We start from the raw sequence: 13,644 nt of genomic DNA, 5'->3' as shown, positions 1-13,644 counted from the left end.
TGCTCTCAAGGTGCCCGTGAGTGTCCCCCCCCCATCCCGCCCCTGACTCTGTAAAACTTGGAAGTTTAAAAATTCACCGGTTACACCCTGTGGACCCTATTCCAGCTCTCCCCCCAAATGAGACTTAAGTATTTTTGTTTAATTATTTAATTACACAATCTCCGCTTACACTCCTCCTCCTTCTCCTGCAAACACATTCCTTCTCCACCAGATCCCCTTCCTCTGCCCTCCCTCTGCATTCATTACCACCGAACGCTGCAGAAGGAACGAGCACGTTTCGCAAACATCCCTCCCTCATTTTCCCGCTCTTCTGGTGGGAGAAAGTTGCGGGGGCGAAGGGGGGGGGGGTGCTCTCGCCATCTGCGAGAGGCTTCTTTTCCTTCTTTCGGGGTACGACTTTGCCAGATGCGGCGGGGCTCAGGCGCCTCTGCTTCCCCCCCCCCACCCCCCTCTGGGGGTTACACGGGGAAAGGCAGCCCCTCGGGCCTCTCCCCCGTCCCGCACCGCCGGTGACTGATGTCTCGCAGGCTGCGGCCGGGGGTGGCGAAGGGATCCCGGCTCCCGGGCGGCAACAGGGTGCGGGGATCTGGTTTCATCCTCCCGGGGTAGCTTTACCCAGGGGAGCTGGGAAAAGGGGGGAAAACAGTGAGCGAAACTTATTTCTGCTCCTGAGAGGCGAGCTGCGATGCTGTGCCCAGCTCAGGGGTCGTCCGGTGTGTGCGGCCCCCACCCCCAGCACCGCCGCTGCGCTCAGGGGCGGCCGAGCTGCCCTTGCACAGCCCCCGGCGGCGTCCCGGAGGGACTGCCAGCTTCCTCCTTGCCCAAAGTGAGAGTTTATTCACGTCAGGCATTTCACAACGACACATCAAGGAAAGTAAGCAGGTTCAAGTCAACCATGAAATGGTCACTTTTTAACCCCGTCCTGTCCTCATTAGGGAAATGCTCAAACACAGCCCATTTTCAAAGAGGGCTCTTAATGAGAGGAGCTTGCCAAGGCTACCAGCTGCAATTCCCATAAATTTACAAACAAAAAGAAGCAGAAGGATGAGTGGGGGAAGGAGAGACCCAGTACCAGACAGGTAATGTCAAAGGAAGCAGCAAGAGCCCAACGCAGCAATCCTTGAAGAATCCATTCCACATCCCCACAGTTTGGTTCCTGGCTGGCTACTCTTGCCCAGTTCCCTCAGATTTCCAGGGTTCAAACAACCGTCATGCATCTTCTCTTCTACAAACTACACTGATAAGTATATATTGATAAGATAAGTTAAGGACATGCATTTAAGCAAAGACAAATGACACAAACTCGGGGTTAACATAATTAGCAAAACTTATTTTTATATCCGGTATAAAATACTCCTGAAATCCTATCATTTTTCCCTCTACCCCAGACACGACAAAAAGCTGATAATGCCAGATTTAAATTATGGCGTTTCCCTTTGAATAAGTATTCTATTTAACAGGAGTTAATTTACCATAAAAGACATTCCTCTTGGCACAAATGCACTGATGTCCTTGAACACACCTCTTTGAGTGCTTGAACTCTTACACAACAAGCCATTATTGCAGATCTGATTTAAAACAACGATATCTCTCCTCTGTCCCCTTTATCATTCTCATCCCTCCATATAGATCAGGGCAGCCTAACCAAATCCATAGCACCACACCACCAAGGCTGCCCCTATGAGCTGCATAGATGTGAGAAGTCTCCCCTTTCCCAGGCAGGGCTTGCAGAGGGACCCACTCCCCACATGATCTAACCAAGGGATTGTGGTTGCACTAGAGTCCTGTGCACTTAAAGCAAGAACTGCCTGGCAATCTGGCAAGTAGGAAAAAACAAATGCAGCAAAGTACGGGCAGAGAGAACCCAGTCACTTTCTATTGCCTTTACTACTGCAAGGGATGTGGAGTCAGTGTGAGATGGTGCTTGCATCCCCACAAGAGCTGCCTGAGGATGGCTTTGCATCTCTACCCAGAGTGCACAAGGAGGTAGATGAAGACAGACAGCCCTGCAGCATGTGCCAGTATCCCCCAGAACAGCACTGCTGCAGACCAGGCAAAGCCAGACACCCCCACCCCCAGAGTCAGTCTGCTGGCCAGGATTGAACAGGCCTCTCATACGAAAGCATCTTGGGGAAAATAGAACTGCCTAGCCAGCATGGCTCAAGCAGCATTTTGTCTTCTGCGTGACCTATAGGGCATGGCAGGCATGGTACAAGTTGACATGTTTTTGACCCAAAGGTCAAAACCCATGGGTTTGACCCAAAGGCTCCCAGTACATGACAGAAAGCAGGCTGTACTGGGCACGCAAACACGTTTCAGCTCTTGCTCCTGGTTAATCCCAGTGGGACCAATAAAGGACGAAGGCTTTGTCCTGGGAGAACCCTCCTCAGAAACACATGTGTGCACGTGCTTATGCCTCTCATCCTCCTCCATCCCACCCCAGGCCCTCAGGTCCTTTCACAGAAAAGCAAGCTATTCATTCTTTTCAGAATGAATAAAGAATTACATTAAAATCATAACAAAGTGTAAGTCTCTATCACTTTTGATGCAGAGGCATGTTATAAAGGGTACGTGGTAAGTGGGTTAACCCGGAGAAATACGGCATTAATATAGCAAGAACACCAGGCACAGCGGCTGGCCCTTGGCATGCAGAGATACCTTGTGAGAAATTAGTTCAATTGCTTTCAAACTCCAGCTTGCATTAATTCCTCAACCACCCTGAAGACCCTTCTCTCCATCCCCACATACTAAAATCCCTGTTAGTGCTGTAAATTCTCTACCCTTGAAGCTCCAGGCTGGAGGACAATTGCTTTTTGTCTTCACTGCCAGAGCTATGCCAACCTCATGCTGTATCTGAAGTTCAAAAAGCATTTCAATGTGGGAAATTAAGAATAAAAGTCACTATCTGACCTTCCTGGTGAGAGACACTGAGAGCTGTTCTCTAACACTAATCCTAACCCATTGATTTAACAGGGCCAGGCTGGCCTAAGGGATCCTGCTCTCAGGTGGGATGCAATATGAGAACTGATAACACTGCTTGAACAACACACACAGCTGGGCACCAGCACACGGCTGCTAGAAACCTTCATGTGACAAAAATGCACATTCAGGAAGAAAAGACAGCTTTCACATTAGTAAGCGACAGATACCAAAGCTGCGAGCAAGTCACCCTCGTGCGGAGCCTGCACTCTCCAGACTGGGGAGTTGCTCCCATGCTCCCCCTGCCTCCCATTCAACTCTGGCAGGGTGGCTAGGATGGGAGGACATCCATTGCCCACACTGCATGATCTGAGATGCTCATCTCACAGGAAAAAACACAAAACCATGGGCAGATGGGCTCACTCTCCTCCACCCATCTTAGTTCCTCGGGGCAGTTTTCTGCCAGCAGTGTATCCCAAACTTGCACTGAAAGCATGTATTTTCTCCCTCTCACAAACCATGCTCACAAATTTCACTAGATGCTGCAAAGTGTCATTGCCCTTGGACTTCAGAGATAGTAACATTTAAAAGTGGAAAGGCCATTTAGACCATTTATATCCCACCTAGATCAGAATTTCAGCTGCTGTCTTTTGGCTGGACAACTGCTCAAGTTTCTCAAATTTTGGAGCACAAGACAAATTAATGGAACAGAAAGAAAGGAATCACTAATGCTGAAGTGTGAAGCCTAAGATTATCTCAGAATAAATGTGGGCAGTTTGGTCAAATATCTAAACATACACATATTGAGCTTCTAAAAAAATCAAGTTTTAATGAAAATTCCAGTTATCTCTTTATAGAAATCAGAAAGAACTGATTCTGGCATATGACTTTTCATCTCAAGTATGAAATATCTGAGAAGTACCACCAAAACTCTTATGTGAGAGGTCTCTGTGATCCAAAACACAAGTTTTGTATCTAGTTTAATAATACCATTAACTCTTTTTTCACCCTTTGTTAGAAAATATTAACACATGTCCATTCGATAAACAATTACTAAAGTACATAGAGAAATACTGAGTAGCAAATAGAGTATAGTTTATGTCACTTACGAGTAACAAATAATCTGAACTGTGTAATATTATATTATACTGTCTTGTTACCTGATGGTGATTCTATCTGGATGACTAGTCATGGTGCCTTGCAAGTCTTCTCGTATAAGCATATTAACCTACAAAGTGAAGCTTTGCATCTTTGGCATAACCAGAGCCTTGGACAGTTTTTTTTTATGTGCAGGAATACTGTCCATGCATGGAGATATATATGTATATATAAACATATGTATATGCGCAGAAATTCAGGGGAAAAACCACATAAACAGGTAAATAAGAAAACTGATGTTGGTTTATGGGGTCTTGATATGCTTTGCATGAGACTGAATTTTAAGTTGTTTTTTACTTAAAATATAAACAACAGTCAGTACTACTTCTAAGCCGGTGTGGTATCACAATAATAAAATTATCTATCATAATAATTGCTAGCATTTTTTACTTGGTTTTGGGTGATAGGAAGAAACACATACCATACATAAACTATGTACATGTATATGTTATGATCAGATAAAAAACCGTGCATATATGCAATCAAAAGGAAAGAAATTCACTACTTACTCTAAACAGAGACACACATACGTGTGACGGGTGTGTGCGCTTGACCTCTGTCCACATATGGTTTGATGGGGGCTATAACACTTGAGTTTTCGACAACTCCCAGACCAGAAAATAAAAACATCAAACCTCAAGTGCAAAGCTGTAAACCACAGCATTTTGGGTTACACAACTGTGCAATTTTTGTCCTCACTGCTGGTCACATCCTCAGCCTTATAGAGGCATGAAACCCTCTTTTTCCAATATGGTAAATTCTTTTTAAAATTCGCATGTGTTGATTTCAAATGCCCTGGACATAAACAGCAATGACAACACCACAAATAAAATTCCAACACATTTCTTTTCTGGCAGTTTATTTCACTTGCCAGATTTTGAGAATATTGGGATAGGGGTGGGGGGAACATCTAGTAGCTGGATTTAAATGCGTAAATGAGACTTATAGAAGTGTTTGATCTTTTTCTTGTGATTGAACGTTAAAACTGTAAGCGTTGCAGCTCAAAACCGCTTCAGAGAATGTTACTAGTTAATCCTGTGTGTTTTGGCGCCTTTTCCCTGCCAGCTACTGTACTTTAGAGGGAGAGGAAAAACCAAACTGGAAATCTTGTCTGTCCCGTCACAAGTTCAATGGCAGCACTTTCCAGCAGCGGGAGGAGAAGATGGCTATGTTCGCAGAACTAATAATAATTCAGATCACGCCACATCGGCATCTTGTGTCAGAGTCGAAACTGGCTTCCCCGCCCCCTTCAACCTGAGAGCTGCCAAGTCCTCACACACTCCGCATTCAACCACAACTTAATGGATGGGATATTGTGCATTAAAATGTGGCCCAGACACACAGGGGAAGAGAGGACAAGAGGGAAAGCAGACAGACACACACGCACACACACATACAAACAGACACGCAAGAGAAAGGAATGAATTAAAATACACACACAGGTCCTACAACAAAACGGCAGCGAAAAAAGAGGGGGGGGGGCGGGGGGAAGGAACAAAAAGAAACCCTCCAGAGTAACTTTAAAAAACAAGTCAGAAATGCCACCCTAACACTGCATCCTGCTATATAGCTTGAAAGAGACCAGCACAAGCCTCCAGACAATTTATCGAGCAGACGATACACAGCAGCAATGCTATTTCCTCCACGATACATTCAAATTGCAGTCCATTAACTACAAAAACCGCTAAAACAGCCAGAGAGAAAATATATTAAAATGTGAGTAAGGAAGCAATTTCTACAGCAATAAGAAAGAGAGGGAAAGATCTGTCTGTTAGGTACCAATAAAGTAGCATTTGCATTAATCCTTTCCAGCATTTAACTGATAGTTGTCTGCCAGAGAAAATGGGGGAGGGGGAAAAACTTGAAGCAGGAAACATGCCAAGTTCAGCACTTTTGGATGCAAACTCCCATCAACTGATTTCTGGCATAAAAGTGTGACCCACATACAAAAGCTGCCAGAAAAAAAAAAAAAAAAAAAAAAAAAAAAAAGCCAAATACAAACAATCCACCACTCATATCTTATCCCGTAAAGCAGAAGTGGTATCACCATTTAAGAATAGGGTATAAAACCCACTTTGAAAACAGAGACACAATCTCAGGAGGAATTACAAAAGAAGAGTCAATTGAGTTAAAAATTATATATATATGCATATAACGTATGTATATATGTAAAAAATAGAAATCACTTAAGCATCATGTACCATTGTGGTGTATTGTATTAAATAAATGAGATCTTGAAATATGCAACACACCACTCGGCCTTTGGCTTCACGTTTTCCAGGATGCATCCCAATTCTTTCAAGGACCCAGACTGTTTGGGGGGGTTGTTTTGTTTGCTGTCGCTGGTTTGGGATGTTTTGGGGGATTTCTTAGGGGAAGGGGAGAGATTACTATTATTATCTCAAAATATTAGTAGTATTAGCATTAACATAGCATTAGTATAAGTATTGTTAGTATTTTTAGTATTATTAGTATTATTGCTATTATTAGTATTATTAGTATTATTATTGGCTTTGTTTTGGATTTATTTTGTTGCCAGCTTTTTGCCTGACACAGAACGAGATGAAAATTCTTGGAGTGAGCGAGGGAAAAGGCGTTAAAGTCACAGCCTGTGGGCAGAGCGCTCCTCCTCCTCTTCCTCTCTTCCCAGTCTCCTTTCTCCTTTCCCCTTTTGAGCTGCCAGGCTGGAGAGCACGTTTCAGTGGCGCCTGACTTGAACTCGGCCCAAGAATTTCTTCTCCCCCAGCCCAAGTCTTAAACTCTTACACATCCACACACATATAGATGTGCATTTTTACGGCGAGGAAGCCGCTGCGCCTCTACGGCCGCGTTCCTCTTGAGCCCCACACGCGAGCGCGGAGCGGCCGGGCCGCCCCAGCTCCCTTCCAGCTCCGGCCGTGGCTCTGCTCGGCCCGGCCGTGGCTCTGCTCGGCCCGGCCGTGGCCCTGCTCGGCCCGGCTCTGCTCGGCCCGGCCGTGGCTCTGCTCGGCCCGGCCGTGGCCCTGCTCGGCCCGGCTCTGCTCGGCCCGGCCGTGGCTCTGCTCGGCCCGGCCGTGGCTCTGCTCGGCCCGGCTCTGCTCGGCCCGGCCGTGGCCCTGCTCGGCCCGGCTCTGCTCGGCCCGGCCGTGGCTGCTCCTCCTCCTCCTCCTCCGCCTGCTCCGTGTGTCCCCGCGCTCGGCCGCCGGCCCGCGGGAAGCGCGGCTCTCCGCTTCCGCCTGGCGGCTGCCGCACGCAGCAGGGCCGCCGCGGGATTTTGCGGGTTAGGGACGAATAATATTTTAGTTTAGCCCTCTCAGGCCACGCTTGACGACTTTGGTTCTTCGCCCTTTTTTTTTTTTATTTTTATTCCTGAAGGGTTTTTGCACACAGGTTGTGTAATTTCGTGGTTTCAGATGCCACTGTTTATAAGCTATCGCATCACACTGCTCGCTCTCTGTAGGATTACCTCCGTTCCAGAGGAATTGTTCTCCAGTCCTAACCGGACGGCAGTAAGGCAACCTCACAGAGGAAGGATTTCACATCTAAAACTTCCTATACAATTAAAGCACTTACAATGAAATAAATAAAACTGCATGAGGTAAAAGTGTTTGAAGAGTTTTAATCAATCAGATAACAAATACATTCCTTCCTGTTAAAAATTGGCAAGTACAAACCGTAAAGAATCTTCATAATGACTTGGAGACCATTGCCGGGACTATGGGAGCCTCTCAGGAAGTTAATTTTCTTTTGTTTGATTCGAGAAAAACAGATTAAGCGTCTAAAAATGCAATCTACTCTTAAAATTAAGCAGAAATTACCATGAAATAGGACAAGAATTTGAAATATAAGCTTTCAGACTTAAGACCAACCACTATAGAGTTCTGCTTAATTTTTCAGAGTTTGTCTTTACTTTTACAAAGTAAAATCCTTTTACAAAGAAGTCAAACCTAGGAAAATGAATTATGAATTTGTCTGTTCAGTGAGCAAGAGAAATGACTGTTCGTGCTATGTGTGGCAGATTTTGGAAATTTTACACCAGCCAGTCAGTCGAGTGGAGAGCAGACTTTACTCCAGGACAAAAAGAATCTGCAAGTGTTGATTTTTAAATTTTAAATGTTTTTCCTTTTTCTATATAATGAAAGTTTTATTTTTGAAAGTTGCACACAATAAAAAAATTGTGCTAGTCATCAATACTTAACAGAGTTTTTGCAGGAACTTCAGCAATATTTAATTTGGGGTTTGAGGCTCTTTTTTTTTTTTGGTTCTTATGTTTGATTTTGGTGCCACTGTTGTGATTGCTGACAAAGATTCAATTTCCGGTAGACAATCTCATTGCTCTCTGCAGCTTTCTCTGATTTGTTGACTGGTTGGTTGCTTTTGTTCAGTCTGTATATTTACTAAGCCTAATTTTGCATGTGATTTAGCAAACAACTGCTAAGTTGATTTATATCAAATGACAGAAATAATGGCATCAAGAAATAAGTATTTCAGTCCTTTAGAAGGAAAAAATGTATTGCACAAAGTTGTTGTTCTTTACCAGTTTAATTTAAACCTAGATGGTCATAAGCAACTTTTGTGAACATATTGTTAAGTTCTAAAATTGTGTTATGTATCACTTCCATTGCTTTTGATTTCTGAGTTCCATAGCAGTAACGTGTTGATTATGGCTTTCTGCTCCATAAATGTAATCAAGGGCTCATACATTTTGTAACATGCTGACCTTAAGCTCTGTTGATACTGGATTTTTTTGGTTTTCTGAGGTTTTCCTATCTATATACTTGATAATTTTTAACATTCAGAATGGATAAAACAGGAAAAGACTGTAAATAGTTTTCTTCCATGGATAATTGTTACCAGGTCAGTTACTCATCTGTGTATAAGTAGATGGCAATCTGAAGGAAGATAGACTCGCAGAATTTCCACTAAAACAAATAACAAAGAATTATTTGACATCTTTATAACAGAATTTGTGAGAAATATCAAATGTTTCAAGACATTATTTTTGAAGGTGCTCATGTAAATTTACTTTATTAAAATCTCTGTGTTTTCAAGGTTTGCTTACTACCTGACAGTACAGGAAAATTAAATAAGTGAAAGGGAACCTGGTATATCAATGGTTCAACAGTCCAGTCTGTGAAGAAGTCCAGTCATGGGATAAACTGAGCAAACAAGGATCACGTTAAGCAGCAATGCAATAGGCAGGATCTCAGTACAGTTTGACTGTGTGCAATGGCATAAGCCATTCTTATTCATAACAGGACAGCTGAGAAAACCACATAGCTTTGGATGAATACATCATTTTGCACATGTGAAGAAATGCTCTTGCCCTACCAGCTTTCAAGTAGGAGCTTCCCAGTTTTCACAGAAAGGCCACTGTAGTAAAAAGTTGCTGCTTCCTATTCCTGAAACAACCCTTTCAGTTTTATCTGAGCAGGGCACCGTGAAAACTCCGTGATTTGCACATGTGCACAACACTTGCTCATTACTTCTGGAAGTTCATACTTTTGCCATGCTGCTCTTTACAGGACCCCAGCCCCGCCGAGCCTCCTGCACAGTCTCCTAGCAACTAGGAGAATTATAACTCTCATTTTGGCAGTGGCGAAATGATTCCTTCCTTGCTTCCCCCAGGCAAGCACTCTGCAGTCCAGGGTGAAATGCACTGGGCAAAGAGATGGCGAGTACTGGTCAGAAGGCTCGCAAAGGCTGTTGTCAGTAATTCCCTCTGTTGCCAAGCAAAGCCTGGAGTTCCAACCTGCTGTGGCAGGGTCAAGTGCCAGTTGTTTCCTGCCCTGCTCTGGCATGTTAGATAGGGGAGAATTCAAGCAGATTTCATAAAATTATTTCTAAAATTCTGTGACTTCTGTGAGAAGAAACAGAGTTGTTACAGTAGAACAGATTTTTCATTTTGGATAATTTCCTTTTGGAAAGGAAACATGGCATATACAATTTTAGTCAGCGACAAGTGTCCCTTTTCTTGTCCAGGAAAGGAATTGCAGAATCCTGATGCACAGCGTTTCTTCTTGCCTAATTAATAATCTCATACTATGTACTTTTGTTTGTTTAGACCTCTTCTTCTATTAAAATACGGCAGAAACACTATCACAACATCACCACTCAACTGTATCATCACATCATCACCAAAATATTAAAAGATTAGGAGATAAGTGAAACACTGAAAGGCAGAAAACCTTGTGTATGTTCCATTCAAGAGCCTTCAGTTCCTCTACTCTCCTTAATAATAGGGCAAAGTGTAATTTCTTCCTCCGCACCCTTGTTTCTCTCAATCCACAGGATTGCTAAGAAACTGTAACATCATTGTTTTTAATAGGGGAAAAAAAATAAAAGCTGAGGGTTAATGGTAACATTTAAATGGCATACAGAGCCCTTTGAGTTCACACCTCATTAAGGTGAACAGGAAGAGAAGGGGTGCACATCTTTGTTGTTACTTTTGCCTTGCAGCATTTTCAGCCAAGCTATGTGAACAGACCCGCAGCATATTAACAAACTTTGTAGCAGCTATATTTTTGTAGCAGGTTTGTTTTGTTTGGGTTTGTGGGTTTTGGGATTTTTTTAAGTTTAAAAATTGCAAAACATTGTGAAATGGAGCAAGGGCAGGCCCTTAAAGGACAATTATTTTGCCTTCCTATTTTTTGCAAGCCAATCTACCAGATCCAAATCTTCTTCCTTACCCAATTAGGGGGTTTCTTTCGACGAAACTTCACAAGCCCTGCTATTTCTGAGATGTGTTCCTCAGCACCAAAAGTGATTTGGCACAATATTTCTTTCCCTGGGCACATGCATGCTTATCTGAGATGACCAAATACAAGTACATTTTTAAGTTGTCTGTTACATACTCCTGTAGCAAACTCTATGTTGCAGTTTCATAGGTGATAGGATTTGGCCCTAAAATAGGTTCAGCACCAGGACCCCTCAGCAAGTTTGCTGACAGCATTAAGCTGTGTGGTAAGGTCAACAAGCTGGAAGGCAGGGATGCCATCCAGAGGGACCTTGACAAGCTTGAGAGGCCGGTATGTGCACACGTCATGAAGCTTAGCAAGGCCAAGTACAAGGTCCTGCATCTGGAGTTGGAGCAATCCCAAGTACAAATACAGGCTGGGCGGAGAATGGATTGAGAGCAGCCCTGGGGAGAAAGACTCGAGGGTGTTCATGGACAAGAAGGTCGATATGACCCAGCAATGTGCGCTTGCAGTCCAGAGAGACAACCACATCCTCAGCTGCATCCAAAGTAGCATGGTCAGCAGGTCAAGGGAGGTGATTCTGCCTCTCTACTGTTCACATCAGACCCCACCCAGACTGCTGCATTCAACTCTGGGGTCAGCATAACAAGGACATGGACTTGTTAGAATGAGTACAGACTAGTCACTAAATGGATCACAGGACTGGAGCATCTGTCCTATGAAGACAGGCTGAGACTTGGAGATGTTCAGTCTGGTTAAGAGAAGGCTTCAGGAAGACATAATAGTACCTTCCAGTACCTAAACAAGGCCACAGGAAAGCTGGAGGGGGACTTTTCAAGAGGGCAGGTAGTGATGTGACAGGGGTGAATGGCTTTAAGCTGAAAGAGAACAGCTTTAGGTTAGATACTAGGAAGAAATTCTTTACTATAAAGGTGGTGAGGCACTGGCATTTGTTGCCCAGAGAGCTTGTGGACTCTCCACAACTGGAAGTAGGCTGGATGGGGCTCCGAACAGCCTGGTCAACTGGAAAGTTCCCTGCCCATGCCAGGGGGATTGGAATGAGACAATCTTTAAGGTGCCTTCCAACATAAACTATTATATTTGATTCTATGATTTCTGACCATGTCTTCCAAGGCACATACTAGCTTGAGAGTATGATTCAAAAGAGCCAGAGGAAGAAATTCTGTGCAAAAGTTCTTTTAGCCTGCTAACCCAGTTTCTCATTTTCATTACTGTCCTTTTCTGTTACACCAGACTAAACATGGATCAACCACTTGTGAATGCTGCTTTATTATTATCATAGCAGGAGAGATTAGGGAAGGAAGTAAAGGTTATTTTCATGCAAACATCTGACTTTACACTGGGATCTCCAGGATAATGGAAGGAGAGCTTATTTCTGCTGATGGATCCTCATGACAGTTTGGCAGATACTGACACTTAGCACATGCCACAGTCATTGTGGGTTGTCCTGTAGGCACCCACACCAGAATGACAATTTGTGCAAAAGAAATCTATTCACTCAGCATGTAGTCTTGGGATATTTAACATGAAATCTTCTGCATGAGAAAGAAATATGCCTGAGGATTGACCATAAACTTTTCCTGCCCCCATCTCCAGGACCACCCAACAGGGCAGACGTTTTTTGTCCAAGCTGAATGGTTCTGACACCTGGTGGCTTTTTCCTCCTGTCGTCCACAGGTCTGTGTCATTTTGGTGTCACCAAGGCAGCTGAAGATACTGTGGTAGAGAAGATTTTCACATTATTGATGATTTTATTCCTCTAGCTGGTGTGCTTAAGATAATAGCTAAGGTTTAGAAGAATGGACTTCACAAACCACTCTGCAGACAGTGTTAGTACTGTGGATATATGGCACTTTACCAATCCCATATAACACCTAACCATCTCAGCCTGAAAGACAATACAGGTTTCTGTCACCCACAGAACAGAATGACGGCCCGAATGCTGCATTCATGGAGATGACATTCCGTTTGAACAGCAGGGATCTTATTTTCTCATGAAAATGTGGATGTTGATAAGACGTGTATGCCATTTTAAGAAACATCTCTTGCCCTCTTCATGTACACAGCAGGAGATTCTCAGCTGGTGGAGGATGGTAAAGTGCAAACTCAGCAGGCTAAAGAAAAGGTAGTCCTTCTTACTGAATAATTTCTGAATAAAAGCATGGCCATCGCCATCTCTACTCCTGCTTTTTACAGCGTATTGCACAATGTCTCTAAGGAAGAGGACCTCCGAGGCTCTCCAACGGTTTACAAGGCACAAGAGACCTGAGATAGGTGGCTAGATAGTGTGCTTGTCATCAGTGGGGCATGGCCCAGTAAGCATCAATTGAACTGAATGAAAACACTCTCTTTAGTGTTTTGTAATATGCAAGAGAAAATTTCATACCATGGAAACAAAATAGGACAAGGCACTCTTCTCCAACACCCATGGATACATTTTCCAGGTGTTTTGACACTATCAGGAAACTGAATATGTTAGAGTCTTCCTAATTTCTTCTTCCCTCCTGCACATTCACAAGCCTGGGAATGCCTGAGAAGGTTGACTAGCTGATTTATTAAATAATTTTTAAATACTAAAATAAAAATGTTACAGATAATCTGTTGCATAAGCACTTTTAGAATCATCACAGACATTCCAGGTGCTTATAATAATGGTTTTTAAAGATGCAAATTTGCACTGCCAGTAAGTGCTGACAGTAGTAGTCACGCTGGTGGTTGAGAATGATTTCTGAAGGATACTATTTCCTTTTGACCACACACCAATGCACTCTGTGGGAGCAGAGTGAGTGGTGGGCACTACCTATTTCCAGACCTGGAAAAACTGAAAATCTTGTTCTCTCTGGTGACAGCTCTAGCTGTGTGAGAAGAC

Source organism: Sturnus vulgaris, chromosome Z (assembly GCF_052056855.1).
Source record: "Sturnus vulgaris isolate bStuVul1 chromosome Z, bStuVul1.hap1, whole genome shotgun sequence".
Taxonomy (NCBI): Eukaryota; Metazoa; Chordata; class Aves; order Passeriformes; family Sturnidae; genus Sturnus; species Sturnus vulgaris.
This window is presented reverse-complemented; position numbering follows the sequence as displayed.